The sequence below is a fragment of the Dioscorea cayenensis genome, chromosome 4 (genome assembly GCF_009730915.1).
Source record: "Dioscorea cayenensis subsp. rotundata cultivar TDr96_F1 chromosome 4, TDr96_F1_v2_PseudoChromosome.rev07_lg8_w22 25.fasta, whole genome shotgun sequence".
NCBI classification, from domain to species: Eukaryota; Viridiplantae; Streptophyta; class Magnoliopsida; order Dioscoreales; family Dioscoreaceae; genus Dioscorea; species Dioscorea cayenensis.
Window position 1 is genome coordinate 12691717 of NC_052474.1, and position 21429 is coordinate 12713145.

The 21429-nt window shown below is 40.9% G+C and overlaps 2 non-coding genes across 2 annotated transcripts; one reads left to right on the forward strand and one right to left on the reverse strand.

The window, feature by feature from the left end:
* Window positions 1–15558: 15558 nt before the first annotated feature.
* LOC120259717 lies at window positions 15559–15663 on the forward strand. Its single transcript, XR_005536272.1, has one exon. It is a non-coding gene; the product is annotated as a small nucleolar RNA R71 (small nucleolar RNA).
* A 5234-nt stretch (window positions 15664–20897) lies between these two features.
* LOC120259733 lies at window positions 20898–21004 on the reverse strand. The gene has a single exon (XR_005536287.1). It is a non-coding gene; the product is annotated as a small nucleolar RNA R71 (small nucleolar RNA).
* Window positions 21005–21429: the final 425 nt, after the last annotated feature.

A 21429-nucleotide genomic window follows, 5' to 3' on the forward strand; every position in this document is an offset into this window, starting at 1 on the left:
CTTCTCCTTTACTTGTGCTCTCTTTCTTGTTGTTTTTACTCTTTAGAATAAAATCTTGTCACACATATCACTATTCATCTTCCACATTAGTTAAGAAATAATTTAAGTGTCTTTATTCCCTACTCTCTATGGATACAATACCCACTCATATGTGATTATTACTTCAATACCTGTGCACCTGCATTGTACACGCATATTCGGATGTGTCAAGTTTTTGGCACCATTGCCGGGGAGTAGGCGTTTAGAGATACTTTGCACTTTGTTTTTCTTAGCTATTCATTTATTAATTCTATTTCATATTTCCTTATTCTATCATCGTTGATAAGTGCTTGTGCGATATGAATGCGAAGCGTTCATTCCTTATGTCGAGCATTACTTTTCTCGGATTTTTACACTAATATGTGTGTTTTTATGTTACTTTTATGCAGGTAGGGTTGTGAGGCCAAGTATGAAGGAAATAGGCCAATGTGGATCATAATGCACCAATTTTGGAAGAAATCTTGCTAAGGTTCAAACGCGAAGACATAGGTCAGGAGTGAGATGCTAGAGTGTCTAACAACCTCCTCGTATTCGAGTGGGCACATCCATTTGGAGGGCCACAAAGGCAGTCACATTCGAGCATTCTGACCTATGCACATAGAACAAGAGCTCCACCAACGTGCCTATCATTGAAGAAGCAAGTGATCCACGATGTGAATGTGTGTCTGTTTGCGGTACTCCGATGAAAGTATGGATTCGGGAAGCTATTCTGGCCGATACTGTAGCAGAGAATTGTAGCAACACGGTAGAAAGTACTGTAGCGGCACTGTTCACAGCCGCTCGAGAAAACAGGAGTTCAGAGGATCCACACGGGCGTGTGGAAAGGAAATTCCGCACGGGCGCGTGAAGCATCCACGCCCGTGTAGTCACCCGATTCCAACCCTATTTAAAGCCGAATTAGCCTCGATTTTGGTATTCTTTTCTCCATCTTTTCCACATCTTGAGAGAGGGCTTTGGCTAGGGTTTTGAGTGGTATTGGCTAGGTTTTGGGGATGTTCTACGGCTCTGACATCGCGCGTCATTTGGAAGAAAGTTATTGGGAGAGCTTTCGTCGGCACCGATCCGGCGAGGTGTATCCTAGGCCGGACAAAGGATCCTTTGCGACGAGTAGAGGACTCTCCACAAGACCATCGACACGACCATCGAGTGGGTTTCTTTATGGATTCATTGCTTTTATATTCTATTTCTTTGATTGTACATAGCTCTATGGAGAGCTAAACCCCTAGTGGGTACTTGGGTATTTGTGAACCCTAGGATGTATTTGTTTCTTTGAATCTCTTTATTATGCTTTCAATAAATTGATGTTTATTGTGAGTTCCAACCTTGAATGCTTGATTGTATGAACATTTCCCCTAGAGTGACACTAGGGTTGAGAGTTCTTGTTGGTAACCTCGTGAGTGAGTGACACACCACGAGCATTAGACAAAGCTAGGTTGGAGAGGGTTGAGAGGGTGAGTCGGGAGGTACAAGAGCATCCCCTTTCCCCTCCAAAGTGATAGATTTTACCTCCGTTCCTTGAGTTCTTTGCGGTCATAACAGAGTGAATGGTCTAAAGGATGAACTTCCGCTGGGGCTTAGTTGTGCGTGCAACGGAGTGAAGCGTTGAGGTGATCTTAGTATCTAGCGATCAATTGTTGTTAGGGACCTTCCACCTGGACCAAAGGGTTAGGTCTATAATTTGAAAGAGATTTATCACTTGGAATCCCTAGAGCTCATTGCAACTCTATGCGAGAGGGTGGTGTTGAGATTGTTCGATTTCTCCTCCGGGACATGTATAGAGTTAGGCATAGTTGACCTTAGATTTGGGACTATGTAATTTAGGATTTCCACGACTCACCATTGCATTGATAAGGAAGCATAATACAGGGTTCTTGCACTTGAAACAATTATCCTAGGAGAAGCATTATTCGGGTACCCCATCTTTATCGATTGCCTTACCCCCTTCTTTACTTTTGCTCTCTTATTTGTTGCTTTTACTGTTGAAAATTGAATCATTGTCACACTCATCATCATTGATCATTTCACATAGCTATGAATCAAATTAAGTATTTTTATTCCCTACTCCCTGTGGATTCGATACCCGCTCACCCGGGATTATTATTCGACAAGCCCATGCACTTGCGGGATATACGCAAGGGGACCTTGTCAATTGTTCTGATTTTGTTCTCTGTTTTTTTTGTTACAGAAATGATTGAAATACCCGAGTTATTTGACACTATTACAGGAATGGTTGACAATGCAAAACAAAAGGTTCAATTGTTTGTAGTACAGGATACACTGTGTCGTTTCTTGCAAGAAACATATAATATTCAACATCCCATAGAAGAATCAGTTGAAGATTATATTACCAGAATTCAAGAACAAAACTGTGAATTAAATAATGTGTTAGATCAGTTTGATAAATCGGCATTGGGATCAAGGAATTATCACTTAGAGGAAAGTCTAGAGAGGGTCCTAGCTCAATTTGATTCATCTTATCATGAACAAAAGTAGGAAGTTTTCCCTTTGGTTGTGTCGATGTCAAGAGGAGAGAGTTATGGAATGGAAGCTTAATTAGCCATACAAGACCACACCAGAACATAATTACAAGTAGAATAAGGGAAGAATGATTGTGAACAGGTTGCGCCCTTCGATTGATGAACCACAAGAACTTGAGCTTAAAACTTTACCGGCACATTTAGAGTATGCCTTCCTGATGGAAGAATCTAAACTTCTAGTAATTGTAGCTGCAAACTTATCGGAGGATCAAAAGGGATGACTTGTTAGCATGTTGAAAAGGCATACATCGGCTAATGCATGGAAGATCTCCAACATTAAGGGCATAAATCCATCATTCTGTACTCATAAAATCTTAATGGAAGATGATTACAAATCGGTGATTCAACCTCAGCGGAGGTTAAATCTAAACATGAAAGAAGTCGTCAAGGGGAAGGTGGTGAAGCTCTTGGATGCAGGAATTATCTATCCTATATTCGATAGTGCAATGAATTGATTCCAACCAGGGCAGTTATAGGATGGCGAGTCTGCATTGATTATAGAATATTAAATGTTGCCACTCGAAAAGATCACTTCCCATTACCATTTACGATCAGATGCTGGAATGATTGGCAGGGCATCAATTTTATTGCTTCCTTGATGGCATGTCGGGATACATTCAAATCCCCATAGCTCCAGAAGATCAGGAGAAGACCACATTTAGTTACCCTTATGACACTTTTGCTTATCGAAGAATACCTTTTGGGTTGTGTAATGCACCAGCAACGTTTCAACACTGTATGATAGTCATTTTTGATGATCTTTTGGAAGATATTATGGAGGTGTTCATGTATGAATTTTTGGTGTTCAGGGACTCTTTCGACATATGCTTGAAGAATTTGGAGAGAGTACTGGTGAGGTGTGAAAAAATAAACCTCGTTTTAAATTGGGAGAAATGTCATTTTATGGTCCAAGAAGCTACTATACTTGGACATAAGATTTCTTGAGCTGGTATAGAAGTAGATAGGGCAAAAAATTGAGGTCATGGAAATGCTTAATCCACCTACAAAGTTAAAGAGATCCACAGTTTCTTGGGGCATGCAGGTTTTTACAGAAGGTTTATTCAGGACTTTTCGTAGATCAAGCAACCTTTTACCAAACTCCTAGAAAAAGATGCCCCTTTTGATTTTTGGGATAATTGTCTGAGTGCATTCAATTTGCTGAAGGAGTGATTAGTACAAGCACCGATTTTAACTATACCAAATTGGAATGAGCCCTTTGAGATTATGTGTGATGCAAGTGATAACACTGTGGGAGCGGTTTTGGGACAAAGGAAAGACAAGCAGTTTTGACCAATTTATTATGCTAGCAAGACTCTCACAAGTTCCGAAGAGAATTATACAACCACTGAAAAGGAGTTGTTAGCAATGGTGTTTGCTTTTGACAAGTTCAGGCTATACCTCATTTTATCTAGGGTTACAGTATTCACTGATCACTCGGCACTCCATTATCTCATGAACAAGGCCGACGCAAAGCCAAGATTAATTCACTGGGTCTTATTGTTACAAGAATTTGATATGGAAATAAAAGATAAGAAGGGAACTGAAAATGTGGTCCCAGATCATCTTTCAAGATTAGAAGGGTGTGGGGGACAAGAACCGGCAAGCAAGGGAATCAATGATTCCTTCCCTAAGGAACAATTGTATGCAGTACAGGAGTCAGAATCAGAAGATACTCCATGTTTTGCGGATTTTGCAAATTATCTATCGGGAAAGGTACTGAAGTAAGGCCTCAGTTCTCAAAAAAAAGAAAAAGTTTTCAGTGACTTGAAGAACTATTTTTGGGATGATCCCTACGTATTCTGTATTTGTGCAGACCATGTGGTTCGCAAATGTGTCTCTAGGATGGAAGGTTGGAGTATTATTGTGCATTGTCATTCAGGTCCTGTTGGAGGGCATTATGATTCGAGCAGAACTGCTGAGAAAGTTTTAGCCGCTGGTTTCTATTACCCAACCTTATTCCAGGATGTTCATCAGTTTGTTCATCAGTTTGTTCTTCATTGTGATAGTTGTCAAAGGGCTGCAAACCTATCGCAAAGGGATGAAATGCCTCAGAATCTGATGCAGTTCTGCGAGGTGTTCGATGTTTGGGGAATTGACTTCATGGGACCATTCCCGAAGTCTAATGGTAATCAATATATTTTGGTGGCAGTTGAGTATGTTTCTAAATGGGTGGAGGCTCAAGCCCTTCAAACTAATCACGCAAGAACTGTGGTGAAATTTCTAAAGAGGCTCTTCACTCAATTTGGGACACCATAAATAATCATTAGCGATCGAGGAACCCATTTTTGTAACACACAAGTTGAGAAAGTGTTAAAGCGCCATGGAATACATCATCGTCTTGCTACCCACTATCACCCGCAAACGAATGGACAAGTGGAAGTTACAAATAGGGAGCTCAAGAGGATTTTAACTAAGTCCATGGAACAAGGAAAGCGAGATTGGTCTTAACAGTTAGATGACACGCTTTCGGCTCATAGAACAACATACAAAACCCCGATAGGGACTACTCCCTATAATTTGTGTATGGAAAATTCTGCCATTTACCTGTGGAGTTAGAGCATAAAGCATACTGGGCAATCAAAGCTATGAATTTTGATTTGAGATAGTTGGGGGAATAAAGAATGTTACATCTCAATGAACTAGATGAGTGGCGATTCAAACCATATGAGAATGCTAGGATTTATAAGGAAAGAATTCGTAAATGGCATGGAAAGCATATCAAGAATCTTAAAGAGTTCAGACTGGGTGATCAAGTGTTACTATTCAATTCTCGTTTACGGTTATTCCCGAGAAAGCTGAAGTCTAGATGGTTTGGTCCTTATATGATAACCGAAGTTTCACTTCATGGAGCTGTTGAGATCACTCATCCGGAGAAGGGTACACTTAAGGTGAATGGACACGGGCTGAAACCATACTACGGAGGAATGGTTGGTAATGACGACAAGGAAGTACTTTTCCTTCATAAACCTCCGTGAGGTAAGACAAGGTACGTCAAGCTAAGTGACGTTAAACAAGCACTTCTTGGGAGGCAACCCAAGGGTTTACTGTTTTCTTAGTGTAAGTTTAGTGTTTGCATGAATAAAGTGTTGAGTGTTGGTGTCTTGATTTTTATATACTTGCGCTGCGATTTTATTGCGGGTTTTGAATTGTCATCATGTGTTTTCATTTAAATTTTGTGAAGTTTGGGTCGTTCAAGTTGTTTCTCATGTTTATCACTGGTATAGATTGCATATTAGGGTAGGCTCTGAGTATGTAAACATATTCATAAATTTTTTGCAAAGCGTGCAAAGTTTTCTAAGGCATCCAGAGAAAACACACTAGCGTGTAGAATTAACACACGCCCATGGCTATGTATTGCGGGCTCATCCAGAGAAGGCACAGGGGCGTGGACTCGCCCCCGTGAACGACCATGCGATTCTCGCACGCCCGTGGGTAATTTCCACACAAGCGTGTGAATTCCTGTAGAAATTGGAAAATTATCCCGAGAGAACACAGGGGCGTGGACTCACCCCTGTAGGTGACCTTGTGAAAATTGCACGGGTGTGCGTAATTTCCACACGCCTGTGCGAATCTCTGCAGAGGAGCTCTCCCCATCCCGAGAAGACACAGAGGCATGCGGTAGCCCTGTGAGTTGGGCACACGGGCATGGGTATTTCCCACACGCCCGTGCGGCTGCGTTCAGAAATGTTAAGTGTTTTCCCGTGAGGGCACACGGGCATGTGTCTGCCCATGTGAATCTCTCAGGTGGAGGCACACGGGCGTGTAAAATTTCACACGCCCGTGTGGTTTTTGAAGGTATTAGAGAGCTGCGTTTCGTCTTTATAAACCGTTCGAGCTTTACTCATTAACAGACCTCCAAACACTCAGGAAATGTTCTTCAACCTTCTCCCAACCTCTTACTGTCTATTTTGCGTTGATTGTTTGAGTTTCTTGCCGATTTCAGGGTTATTAGCTTCATTTCATTGATAAATCTTTGTTTCATCTTGTCGCTACCCTAGGTCTATTCTATTCGATTTTTCTTCAATTAAACTAGTGAATGTGCCTCATTCTCATGCAAAAATGACTATGATATGTTTTTAATGAGTTCAAGAATGGAGGATGAGGTGTATTCGTGGATTATGCAATCAAGGGCCGTGCTGTTTTCACGCCCCGTGAATCCCCACGGGCGTGTGCAATTTTCACACGACCGTGTGGATTCCTGCATTATTAAGTTATGAATGAATTTGATTGATTCTTTTTCCAATACATGCAGGTATGGGTCCCAGATCAAAGAAGGCAGCTGGTAAGCGTCCTAGAGAGCCTACTCTTGAACCAGAAAGCATGGAATTTATGCTTCCCAAATATCGAGCTCGATTTGAATGACTAGCGAAGCTTAAGTTCGGTCAGACGTGAATCCCGGATGTGACCTCCCTTAGGGAGGTACAGTTAGCACATGACAAGGCTGATGAGGTCGAGGAGTTACTTTTAGTGGATAGTTGGTGTAAATTTCTGATTATTCGTGACCTTGCTATCCGCCTACTCATATTAGAGGTGCTCACATCATTTGAGTTTGACCATTCTTATGCTCATTTCGATGGTGTCGACGCCATTCAGTTCAGAGCTTTTGGGAGGCATCACAGTATGAGCGTTACGCAGTTCTCCATTACGCTTGGTTTATATGACGAGGGGTTTACTGAGACGGAGGAGTATGAGGATCTACCAGTTGACATCTCAAGAGGCCTAAGGCCCCAGAGAGCATATAAAATACTGTGTGTTAAGGGACGATATGAACCAGGAGTGTCTAAGGCTTCATGCCTTTCTCGACCTAGTTATAGATGTCTTCATGTCATCTTGAGTAGGTCAGTGAATGGTCGTGGTGATAGTACAGGAGTCCTAAGTAAACAAGAACTTTTATATTTATACTCTATGGTACAAAATCAGCCGATTCATTTGGGACACATCTTAGGGGAATATCTGAAGCACTAGGGACAGTATCCTAGGCTTGGTGTCATTTTCGGAGCCCATACATTACTAGACTCATCTTGGGGATGGGTTTGCGAGACATGATCAGAGGGGCCGAGAAAACAATAGTACTAGCACCCCTAGGGCTAGCAACAATGAGACTCATGGGTATGATCAGGAAACACCCGGGTGGTTTATGTGTTGAATATGTCCACACCGGAGCCTCTTGTATCCACTGAAACCACCGAAGAGCGGTCTCAACTAGCTTTAGAGTCATAGCTTGAGAGAGATCAGACAGAGACGGCATCTCCGATGACAAAGGACCCACCCCCCGTGCGCATGTTTTCACCATCTTGATCCCAGGATCGCATTGAGAGGCTCGAGAGCGCTGTGGGGAAGATACGGGCAGAGGTAGCGGAGACCGGAGCAGGGATTGCCAATATTAGGGCTACGCAGGCTGCACAGTATACGGAGTTCATGGCACATTTTGACACCTTACAGCATATCTTAGAGCCAGACGTCGGCTCGTCATTTGTCCTGCAGCCGAGGACTCCTCCCGCGTCCTCAGCTCCGCCAGAATCTTCTTCACCACCTCCACCAGCACACTTTGATCTAGCATCAGCAGCAGAAGAGGATCTAGAGTGCGACATCGACACTTGATTTTATTTTCCTCGTCTTTTATTTTCGCATTTTATTTTCGACTTGTATACTCATAAAGGACTCTCCTTCTGAGTTTATTTTAATTTTGTATCTCGAGTTGTATTCATTGTCTTATCTTTTATATACTCGAGTTACTTTTGTTTTTATTGAGTTCACTGAACCCCCTCGTGTATGCATGCAGATGGTCTTATCATCATGGGAATTGAGACTTTGTCATGGGCACGGCCAAGGTGTTTCGGCACTTGGCCGTGTGAGCTTCACGACCCGTTGGAACAACACTCCCAAGGACTTAGCTCCATCAAATGCAACACTAGAAGTCAGGGGGGTATTATTTCGATTGTTTCTCCCATATCTGAATCTAATTGAGTTACATTATGAATGAGCTTGCATGTGTACATTGGGGACAATGTACAATTTAAGTGTGTGTGTGTGTGGGGGGGGGAGTTTCATAGCGCATGCATCTCTTTTGTACTAGTTTTGATTGATATACATGCTCACATAGACAATGGCAGTTCACCTTAGTTGCATTGATTGTATTTTTGAGTTTAGGAAAAATTTTAATATTGAATGTTTTCATGCTCTAGTTTTCGCTTGAATTTCTAGGAATTTTTGCCCGATTGACACTTATTGCACTACTCACCCTTTGAACCTTTTTGGAAACTCATGTTTGATGTATAAGGGACTAGTTTTAGTTGTTTCTTGTGTTAGTTATAAAAAAAACAAATGATGAAAAAATGAAAAGAAAGAACAAAATAGTTTTGTTGTTTAGTTGTGCTTATTGGGTGGAAAGTGCTACCACCTATGATGTATGAATCTACTCTCATAAGTCAGATACTAGTTATGCCATAATAAGAGAAAGAGCTATCTCATGGGATGTGTGAAAGCTACCCCCGGTGGAAAGAGCTACCACCTAAAAAGTGTGAAAGCCATCTTAGCGGCTGCTTTGGAAAGGGCTACCTTAGAGGATGTGTGAAGCTACTACCCTTTTTGAATTTTTTTTACCTTTTGTAGATAAATAAGTCCCATATATGTAGAACTTTGAGGAATATACTTTGGGTCAACTTGAGTGAGTTCACACACTTATAGAATGCACTCTTTGTATGCTTTGGTGAACCTAAGGCCAAGCACTTCCAATATTTCCTTCGTCTGTGCTTTAATGTTTTAATTTTTGCTTGAGGACAAGCAAAATCTTAAGTGTGGGGGAGTTTTATAAGTGCTTGTGCGATAAGAATACGAAGTGCTCTTTCCTTGTGTTTGTGCATTACTTTTCTCGGGTTTTAACGCTAATATGTGTATAGTTATGTTACTTTTATGCAGGTAGGGTTGTGAGACTGAATATGAAAGAAAGAAGCCAATGTGGGTCGTAAATGCACCAATTTGGAGGAAATCTTGCTAAGGTTCAAATGCGAAGACACAGGTCGGGTTCGAGATGTGGGAATGTGTGCCAACCTCCTCGTATTCAAGTTAGTATAACCATTTGGAGGGGCACAAGGGCAGTTACGTTCAACCATTCCGACTTGTGCATATAGAACAAGATCTCCACCAACATATCCATTCTTTAAGAAGCAAAGCAATCCACGGCGTAATCATGTGTCGTTTTGCGTTAACTCGATAAAAGCATGGATTCAGGAGTATTTCGGGCCAGTATTGTAGTAGGGTACTATAGAAAAAATATAGCAAGAATACCGTACTAGCACTGTTTACAGTCGGCCGAGAAAACAGTAAAACAGAGAATCCACATGGGTGAGTGGAAATTTCCGATTCTAGCCCTTTAAAAACTGATTTCAGCTGCGATTTCAGCATTCTTTTCTCCATCTTTTCCCCAACTTGAGAGAGGGCTGTGGCTAGGGTTTTCAGAGGTATTGGCTAGGGCTTTAGAGAGGTTCTATGGCTCCAACATTGCGCATCATTTGGAAGAATGTTAGTGGGAGAGCTTTCGTCAGCACCGATCCGGCAAGGTGTATCCTAGGCCGGACAAAGGGACCCTTACGACGAGTAGAGGACTCTCCACAAGACCATCGCCACGACTAACGAGGGGGTTTTCTATGGATGTGTTGTTTTTACATTCGATTTCATTGATTGTATCTAGCTCCATGAAGAGCTAAACCCCTAGTGGGTAGTTGGGTATTTGTGAACCCTAGGATGTATTCGTTTTGTTGAATCTCTTTATTATGCTTTCAAATAATTGATGTTTATTGTGAGTTCCAATCTTGTATGCTTGATTGTATGAATACTCGCCTAGAGTGACACTAGGGTTAAGAGTTCTTCTTGGTAACTCTTGTGAGTGAGTGACACACCGTGAGAATTAGATAAGGCTAGATTGGAGAGGGTTGAGAGGGTGAGTCGAGAGTTAGTGGAGCGTCCCCTTTCCCCTCTGGTGTGATCTATCCTACCTCCATGTTCCAAGAGTTCTTTGCGGTCATAGTAGAGTGAATGGGCTAAGGGATGACCTTCCACTGGGCCTTAGTTGCAAGTGCAATGGAGTGAAGCGTTGAAGTGATTTTAGCATTTAGGGATTAATTGTGGCTAGGGATCTTTCACCTAGACCAAAGGGTTAGGTCTATACATAGGAATAGGATTTATCATTTGGAGTCCCTAAAGCTCATAACAATTCTATACGAGTGTGAGGTGTTGAGACTGTTCGATTTCTCCTCTGGGACATGTATAGAGTTTGGCATGGTTGACCTTAGATTTGGGACTATGCAATTAAGGATTTCCACAACTCACTATTGTATTAATTGGGAAGCATAATAGAGGTCTCTTCCACTTGAAACGATTATCCTAGGCGGAACAATACCTGGTTACCCCATCATTATCGATTGCCTTACCTTCTCCTTTACTTGTGCTCTCTTTCTTGTTGTTTTTACTCTTGAGAATTGAATCTTGTCACGTATATCGCTATTCATCTTCCACATTAATTAAGAAACAATTTAAGTGTTTTTATTCCTTAATCTCTGTGGATATGATACCCACTTATCTGGGATTATTACTTTGACACCCGTGCACTCGCGGTGTATGCACATATTTGGACGTGTCAGTCTATGACTAGCCGAGGTGACAACATAGCTATTTTGAGCCAGCAGGACTTACTCTATTTATATTCCATGGTTCGGAATAAGCCGATTCACCTAGAGTATATAGTGGCAGACTTCTTGAGGCACCAGGGCCAGTTTGCGAGAGTTGGAGTTTTATTCGCTGGCCCCTACATCACAATACTCATCCTGGGTGTGGGTTTTCTGGACGCTATCTGAGATGGCGAAAATGCGGTTGTTCCCTCTCCTCTTGGACTTGATACAATTAGGATGATAGGATTATTGCGTAGAGTTGGACCTAGAGCATACATTCTGGCTACGGCTACCCTAGAGACTGCTGAGGATGGAAGGGATGCAAAGAGGGTTCACGACAGGTACCCGAACCTCGGTGTGCACCGATGGAGACTGGAGCACTCCTTACAGCATAGGAGACACTCTGGCACCTGATACATATTTTTACTCCTTCTCAAGCCCATGATCAATCTAAGAGGCTCGAGAGTGCTGTGGGTGAGCTTCGGACCAAAATCGTGGAGGTCTGGGCTGTACAGGTGGCACAGTACGTGAGGATGATGGCGCGTCTTGACACCGTAATGCATCTATTAGAGCGACATGCGTCCTCGCCTTCCATCAAGAAACCGAAAACCCCTCCAGTCCCACCAGCCTAACGATCACCTGATCCATAGGGACCTTTCGACTATCCAGTGGCAGTAGCAGAGCCGACACCGGATGACACCGACACTTGATACATTTTTTTCTTTACCTTATGCATTTTATTATAGACTTATACACTCAGAAAGGATTCTCCTTCTGAGTTTATCTTTTATTTTCATTTTGTTGTCTCCAGTTGTATTTCATTGCTTTATCTTTTATATATACTCGAGTTGTTTTCGTTTTAATTGAGCTTCACTAAACCCCCTTGTGTATGCATGCAGATGGTTTTGTCAGTATGGGAAATGAGAACTAGTCATTGACATGGCCAATGTGGGGCGTGTGTGTGCTGCACAACCCGTTGGAACTTTACTCCTAAGGATTTAGCTCCATCAAATGCAACAGTAGGAGTCAGGGGAGTATTATTTCAATTGCCACTCCCACATTTATGCTTGATTGATTTATTTTCTATTGTGCTTGCATGGTACATTGAGGACAATGTACATCTTAAGTGTGTGGGGTAGTTCACATTGCACATGTCCTTTATATAAATTTTGATTGACATACATGTTCACGTAGCCAATGGTGGTTCACCTTAGTTGTAATGATTATATTCTCAAGTTTAGGAGAATTTTAACATTGAATGTTTTCTTTCTCTAGTTTGTTCTTGAAGTTCTAGGAATTTTTGCCCGATTGATACTTTTCGCACTACTCACTCTTGAAACTCTTTTTAAAACTCAAGTTCGATGTTTAAGGGACTAATTAGTTTTGTTTCTTGTGTTATTTTGCTAAAAACCAAAAAAATGGAAAAAGAAAATAAAGAATTTAGTTGTGCATTTTGGCTAGAAAGAGCTACCACCTATGAAGTATGAAGCTACTGTCATAAGTCGGATACTAGTTATGCCCTAATGAGAGGAAGAGCTATCTCATGGGATGAGTGAAAGCTACCACCCCGGTAGAAAGAACTACCACCTCGAAAGTATGAAAGCCACCTTAGCGGCCGCTTGGGAAAATACTACCTTAGAAGATGTGTGAAACTACTACCATCTTTTTATTTTGTTATGTCTTATAGATAAATAAGTCCTTATACTTAGAATTTTGAGGAGTATACTTTGGGTTGAATTGAGTGAGGTTACACACACTTACACGATTTCGGGTTTGTTGTCCTTTTTTTTCGAGTTTTTAGCTAGAACATTGATTTTCAGTATTTAGTATTAAAATTCCCCTTACTTGTAGAATTCTCTCCTTGCATGCTTTGGTGAACCCAAGGTTGAGCACATTCAATATTTCCTTCTTTTATGCTTCAATGTGTTATTTTTGCTTGGTGACAGGCAAAAGCTTAAGTGTGGGGGAGTTTAATAAGTGCTTGTGTGATAAGAATGCGAAGTGTTCTTTCCTTATGTTGAGCATACTTTTAGTAGGTTTAAGCACTAATACATGTGTATTTGTGTTCTTTTGTGCATGTAGGGTTGTGAAGCTAAGTATTGAGAAAAGAAGCCAAAAGTAGATCGTAAACACATTATTTGGTAGAATCTTGTAAGGACTAAACACGAAGACACAAGTGAGACTCCAAGATACATGAATGTGTTCCAACCTCCATGAATTCAAGTCACTACAATGAGTTGGAGAGGCACAAAGGCAGTCACATTTGCGTATCCCGACTTGTGTATTGATAACAAGACCTCTGCCAATGAAGCTTTTGATTGAAGAAGACATCCGATCTACGCCATAAACGTGTACCCAATTATGTTGCCTAGATGAAAAGCATGAAATTGGGAGTGTTTTTGGCTGAGCATCAGAAGGTGGCACTCATGCAAAGTCATCGTAGTAGTTACTCGTTCACGACAGGCCGAAAAACGAGATTTCCAGAGAATCAACACGAGCGTGTGGAAATTCCCCATGCCCGTGTGAAAATTCCCTACGCCCATGTGGAACTTAAACAAGCCCGTGGGAAAAATCCACAGGGGCATGTGGATTCCTAATTCCAGCTCTATTTAAGCCGCGATACAGCTTGATTTTTGGGATCTTCTTTTCCCCTTTTCTCCAATTTTCATCCATCTTTTTAGAGGCCGTCGGCCAGGGTTTAGAGAGGCTTTTGGAAAGTCTTCGGAGTAGTTCTGAGGATTCAACACTGTGTTCTACTTGGTGGAAGGTTATTGGGAAGCTTTTGTCGGCACCGATCCGGCGAAGTGTGCCCTAGGCAGGACAAGGGGACCTTTGGAGAAGACTTGGCTATTCCACAAGACCATCGACACAACTACCGAGGGGGTTTTCTTATGGAACACTTGTTTTTACTTTCGATTTCATTGTTGATTGTATTGTGCTCCATGGAGAGCTAAACTTCCTAGTGAGTACTTGGATTCTGTAAACCCTATGATGTTATTGTTTCATTGAACTTTTATTATGCTTTCCTTAATTGATGTTTCAATTGTGTTCCAATCTTAAGTGATTGTTGAATGATTTCTCCGTTAGAGTGACACTAGGGTTGAGAGTCCATCGTGATAATCATTATAGATGAGTGACATACTACGAGGGTTACATATTGCTTGATTGGAGAGGGATGAGAGGGTGAGTCGAGGGGTAGCGGAGCATCCCCTCTCCCCTCCGTTGTGATTTATCCTACCTCCATTTCCTTGAGTTCATGGCGGTCAAAATAGAGTGAAGTTCTAGAGGATGAACTCCACTTGGGCTTAGTTGCGCATGCAACAGAGTGAAGCGTTGAAGGGACTCTAGTGTCTGGGGCTTAGATGCGACTAAGGGTGTTTCACTTGGACCAAAGGGTTAGGTCTATATATAAGAAGAGGGTTTATGGCTTGGATTCCCTTGAACTTTATGCAACTTTACACAGTGTGAGATGTTGAGACTGAGCGATTTCTCTGCCGGGACATAGTATAGAGTTAGTCACGGTTGACCTTAGATTTGGGACCATGTGCTTAAGGAATTCCATGACTCACTGAGCATTGATTAAGAAGTATAATAGTGGGTCTAGCACTTGAAACATTAATCCTAGGGGGAGCATTGTCCGAGTATCCCACTTCTATCGATTACTTTACCTCTCACTTACTTACATGTCTCATTCTTGTTTCTTTCATCTCTGTTCACATTACATTTTATCGACACTATCATTGTTCACTTTAATGTGGTTAAGTAGCAATTTAAGTATTTTTACTCCCTACTCCTTGTGGATACGATACCTCTCTAAGCTGGGATTTATTACTGGACAAACCCTTACACTTGCAGGTCACAAGCAAGGGACGTTATCAGTGATTCCTCCAATTCGGATTATAGGTATTGCTATACGGATTTCCTTGATCCCTCATTGCATTACCTACAAAGTCAACTTGTTCCACTGAGGATGTACCACTAATAGGAATCGGGCAATCAGATGGAGCATGTCCCCCACCACACCCAGTGCAACTCGTCATGGCCGCCACTCTAGGAGAAGTTATAGTGTCTAACTTCTTGCTCAATTACTCAACTTGGGCCGCCAATAAGGTAACTGCATTAATCTCATAAAGTCCGGCTACCATCTTTTGGTCCTTGTGTTCCACTGATAACTGTTCATAGCTATTTCTTCGATGAGATGTTGGGCTTCTTTAGGGGTCTTGGTCCCTAAGGTACCTCCTGCTGCAGCATCAAGTAACTGTTTTATGCTTGGGTTCAACCCACTATAGAAAGTCTGAATGATCAGCCACTCTTGAAACCCATGTTGAGGACATTTCTGCGGGAAGTCCTTGAACCTAACATGTCTCAAATAAAGACTCCAATTCGGTTTGCACAAATGAAGATATTTCATTCCTAAATTTCACGGATTTTCTGGGAAGGAAATATTGATAAGTGTATAAATGTACATATTTTAGTATATGTATTCCATACTTCTAGCATGTATTTTTATAAGAATTGATGCCCGTTCTATGCTTAATCGTGTGTTATTTGCTTTGTACGGCACAGAAATGCCACGGAGGACACGAAGATACAATTTGGGCAAAAAAGATAAGAAAACCAGGTAGCGGTAATGTAGAACATTCACTGTAACAAATTGCTGTAGCCGGAATACTATAGCAGTGGTACCGTAGAGTCGGCCATGTACCAAAATCACTGTAGCTGCCACTCTAGCACCTGCAGAGTTTTCAAGTCAAAAATTGAACGAGGGTATACGTCCTCAATGCTACCCGGGTTGATTACTGTAGCCATGGAAGAGGATGTGTTTTTTGAAGGCATACTCGCTCAATGAGGTGCTCATTGAGCCCGTGTAGTTACTGTTTGAGAGCTTTTGTGCACCTTTGCCTACCCCAAACAGGCTCGATGAGGTCCTCATTGAGCCAGTATACCACCTCAATAAGGTCCTCATTGAGTCAGTATACCACCCATGTAGAGGCCACTTTGTGAGAGATGTTGGGGAGTGTATGAGGGTATCTTGAAGGCCATTTGAGGAACATTTTGGAGGACTCTTGGTAGTCATTACTTAGGAGAGAAAAGGAGAATGAAGACATCAATCTTGGGAGTGTTTTGGCTTGAGGCTTGGAGAGATCAAGAGCTTGAACTTCAATGGGAGAGTTTCATCATCAAAAGAGGAGGAGCATTCTGCCTTCCTTGGGTTAGAGGAATCGTCATTCAGCTGGTATTCTTCATCCTCATCATCATTCGGACTAGGGAGTGTCATTTACCCATTTACTTCTTATTTTTGTTGAGTTTGAAATACTTGTTTGTATGATGGCAGACTAGACCCCAAGGGCACTGGATGTAGGTGAACCTTGGGGGTCATCATGTATTTAGGTTACTACACTTATATTTGGAATGCATTGGTGTAATTTATGGTTTGGTTTATTGTGTTTCATGACTAGAACTATTATGTGAAGAAATCCTTAGTTCTTGTTTGAGTTGTACACATAGACGTGACCTACTCACGTGTACTAGATCGTTAATGAGCTAAAAAGGGTAATCTTTGACCAACATACCGAGAAATTGGATGTAGGTAGCCCCTCAGAACCATGACAATAAACTTAGGTTAAGTGTATCTTTGTTGCGTGATCTCTATTCACTTAATGCAATCGTAGGGATATGATTAAGGAGAGATCCTTGTCATCATTTGTACGGGATTAGGGTTTAACCGCCGAGAAATTGGTGTTGAACTATTGTTGAGGTCCGTCGGTCTAAATCACCTTTGCTATTTTATTCTTATGCATCCACACTGTAATACCCTGAACCTGTAGATAACTGTTGGAAAATATATTCAGGGTATTACTACAGTTACAGTAAGATTTTTCTACGGAGTAATCTTGTTGAGAAACACCAAGTGGAAAGAATAAGGACCTAAATGTGAAATTTTATAAAAGATTTTGGGTTAAAGAGTAATAGAAAAACGATTGATATGAAATGTTTATGGAAACCAAGGACTGAAAGGTAAGGCGGCATATTGTGTTATAATTCAGGGACTGTTGGAGAGTTTGTAAGGATCTTTTGGAAATACTATTTCATGATTCAAGGACCATTGATGAACTTTCCAGGCACCTTTTTGTAAGAAATCATATTACTAGGCGACTAAAAGAGAATTTCGACTGAAAACATAAGTTAGAAAAATCTAGATTTTGATGGTTTGTTCATCTTCTTCTTCTCCTTCATTTGCTACAATAACTAGAGAGAGAGAGAGAGAGATAAAAGAAGAAATAAAAAGGGGAAAAATTGGATATATGAGGTGGAGGACTTGGAGATCATCGGAGGGAGCTCGGCGGAGTGTTTGGTAAAAGTTAGTTGTTGAAATGATGTATAATGTCTAGTTAAAAAGCTTGAGCAACCAAGCTAGAGTTTTAGTATGTTTTTGTGAGGTTTGGCTTAGATTTGAATGTTATAACCATGTTAGATTGCTGTGGATGATTTTTGCTTCAAATTCCTTTGGAAAAACCATTGTATTTGAGTTGAATCTAGCGTAGCATTACTGTAGCACTGAGATTAGGGTTTAGTTTAGTTAATTAAGTTGTTGATGATGATGATTAAGATGTTAATGATGATGGTTGGATTGGAATTGGTTGGTTTTAGCCAAATTGATTTGATTGGATCAAACCAAGTTGGAATTGAATTGATTGAGTTGGGTTTAATTTGGTTGAGTGGGCTTGATCAAATCAAGTGAAGAGAATTTGATTTGATTTAATCAAGTTCATTAAATGGATTGGAGTTGGGTTTGGATGAGAATTGGAGTGGTTGGGTTCAATTGAATTGATGTTGGTCTAAGTTTGATCAAATCAAGTTGTGTGTGGTTGGACTTGAATTGTTTGGTTAAATTGAGTGGGTTAAGACTGATTTGGGCTTGGTTTGGATGTTGGGCTGAACCAATTCAAGAAAAATTTGGGTTCGGTTGAACCAAACTGGTTCAACAGATTTTGTACAAGAATTGGAGTTGGTTCAAGGCTGGTTGGTTAGATTGAGGTTGGTTCAATGAAATTGAGTTTGGTTTAGTGAATTTGAGCTTGGTTCAGTGGAATTGAGGTTGGTTCAGAATGGTATAGCCTAAATTGGGTTCATTTAAATGCAATTGGAGACCAGTTTAACTATGCAAAGTTGTGTTTTAACCGATTGGAGTAGTCAGATATTGGTTTATTGTATTTTCTTTTTGGTTTAATTGTGATATTTATATTTATTTTTATTATGTTATATTGTTAGGTGTTGTTTAGTCTTGGGAGGGAGTTCCAGGTCTAGCAAGGAACCCAAGGGAGACCAGGTGAGTTGGTAGTGGCTATTATTTTAAATAATTGATTAATTATTATTATTTTGAAATAATTATTTAAAAGCTAGTATTTTGGAAATAATGGTTTAACTATTTCATCTTATTATGTCTAATTGCGTATAATGTTGAAATATATTTATTATTATTTATTTGCCGTTGATGTTCATGACAATCATATTGATACATTAGTTTTGTATAATTATATCTATTTGCAAATAGTGAAAATACATGTATATGAGATTTAATTATTCGGTTAATGTAATTATTTTTGGACGGTTAGATATGCTTTGATATGGAATGATTTGTGAAATCATGTGCACGTATTAAAATGTTTTACCGAAAATATTTATGGAACTGGTTTTCATTCCTAGTATAGGAATTGTATCCTGGATTTGGGTTTTCCTGGTATTATGCATGTATTGTACTGTGAATGTTTGTCCTGGATAAGGACCCTGTGATATGATTTATACAGTTTGTATTATTGCTACATCTACATGTTGGTTTGGATGGTGATGGGGGCTAATGCTGACTATTGCAGCAGTGGGTCCCTACAGGCCAGTCTTTAGAGGTGGCGTGGTGGACCTGAGTGTTTATTTTTCCAGATTAGGTGGGAGCGTAGAGCCCTGATTGGATTATACATCGGGATCCTGGAGTCACCACACGCGACCGATGGGCCAACGTCAAGGGTGCGAAGACCTTGGCGGCTTCCAACCTAGTTGCGACGGTGGCTAAGTCGGGGAGAGTTTTCAGGCTGTGGATTTGACGACGGTTTTTACATCACTAGCTATTTTGGGTTGTGATGAGGGGGCGAAGCCCAGCTGCCGCTCTTAGGAGAGCAGTCTCTCACAACAATTTGGATTTTCTTGGAAAATTGGTTTGATGTTGATTTGTGATGAATTCATGTTTTCAAAAAGCTCATTAAAACTTGTATTTTGCTAGAATTCGGGTATTTGTGAAAGTTGGGAAAATTATTTGAGAGATTGATATCTATATGCTTTATATACACTGTATTTAAGTATTTGAAATTATTAAGCCACTACCGGCTAACTGAATGTGTTGTAGTTGCAGGAGCAGGACCCGAGTAGATCACTGTTTGACTATAGAGCAAGTCAGGGTTGAGTCCAAGATTACAGTGGGTCATATACCTTTCTTTCTATTTGTTATTGTCGTGATCTTGTAGTGGTCGTACCCACAAATTTGAGTAATTATATTTGTTGTATTTATGTATTTGAATCCTGTAGTTGGTGTAAAGTTGTAAATTGTGATTTGTAAGTCTAATTTGGTTTCTGAGGGGTGTCAGGTTTCCAATTAAAATGGATTTTTAACTAATGGGTGCCACATTTACCTCGGTAGAAGGTGTGGGTGTGACACATGCATCATGATGACCCCTCATGGGGATCCTCATCCCTAGTCCTATTTTTATTATCATTGCTTTTGTGATCTCCTTGCTTGCCTTGAAATTGTTATACTTGTGCTCTATTTACATTCTTGCATGTATTAGAGTAGTATACCATGCTCAAGTTGCAAGGTTAGATAATAGGTGATGATGAGTAATAGGAGCTCCTTAGCCCCATGGAATACGATCTTTGGGCCCTCGCTCAAGGTATTACTTGACGACCCCGTACACTTGCGGGCGACAACCAAGTTTTTGGCGCCGTTGCCGGGGAACTTAAGGAACTCTAGGAAACTTCTAGCTTATTGCTCTAACCATTTTTCTTTTCTTTTTTATTTCTTCTTTTCCTATGTCTTATTTCTTTTTGAGCTTAACTTTATTTATCTTTATTGACTTTGCAAGGTACTGTGCAAGACACGAGCAAATCCATCAAATTTAGTGGCACAAGACAGTGAAATTGAGAGAACCTTGCATCTGAGACTTTGAGAAGTGGGTGAAAGCACTAGTGAAAGAAACATCAAAGTTGAAGATGCAGAATCTGTAAACATGGCTGAAGAAAGACGTACTTTATCCTAATATGACAGGCCACAATTTACGGGCGAAGAATTTAGTGTGCAAGCGCCATCCATCGCCACAAATAATTTTGAGATCAAGGCAAGCACCATCTGCATGGTCCAAAATTTAGTCCAATTTAATGTTCTTGCAAATGAAGATGCCCATGATCATCTTTCCCGTTTCCTTCAAATCTGTTCTACCTTCAAGATAAACGGGGTAACTGACAATACGATCTGGCAACGATTATTCCCTTTCAGTTTGAGAGATGGAGATACTGGTGGCTCATATCCTTACCGCCGGGGTCGATCAAACCATGGAAATATTTGGTGGAAAAATTTTTGGGAAGGTACTTTCCTCCTAGCAAAGTGGCGAAGCTATGGCAAGAAATTTCGGCATTCAAACAAGGAGAGTCGGAGACATTATTTGAAGCTTATGAGAGATTTGAAGACCTCCTACAAAGATGCCCCCATCATGGCTTTGCTTCTTGGATGCGGGTTCAGATCATCTGTAACGGGTTGAATTATGCAACTCATCAATTAATTGATGCCGCAGCGGGTGGATCTCTTAGTAAAAAGTACCTCGATGAGGCCGAGCAACTCCTTGAATCAATTGCAAGCAATGAGTCTCATTGGGCCTCAGGAGGTGCACCACAAAAAGGGGCCTAAATTTATGAAGTCAATGCTAATGATGCTTTTGCCGCAAAGGTTGATGTGTTATCTCGAAAGCTAGACATTCTCATCGGTAGTAGCTCGAAGTCAGAGTCGGTGATGAGTTGTAGCACTTGTGGTGAAGGGCATGTAGTCACCCAATGTCCTATTGCTAATTCCTCTGTCACCCCAATTGAGAATGTTGATTATATTGGGGAATAAAGTCCACAAGGGAATCCTTACAGCTCGACTTATA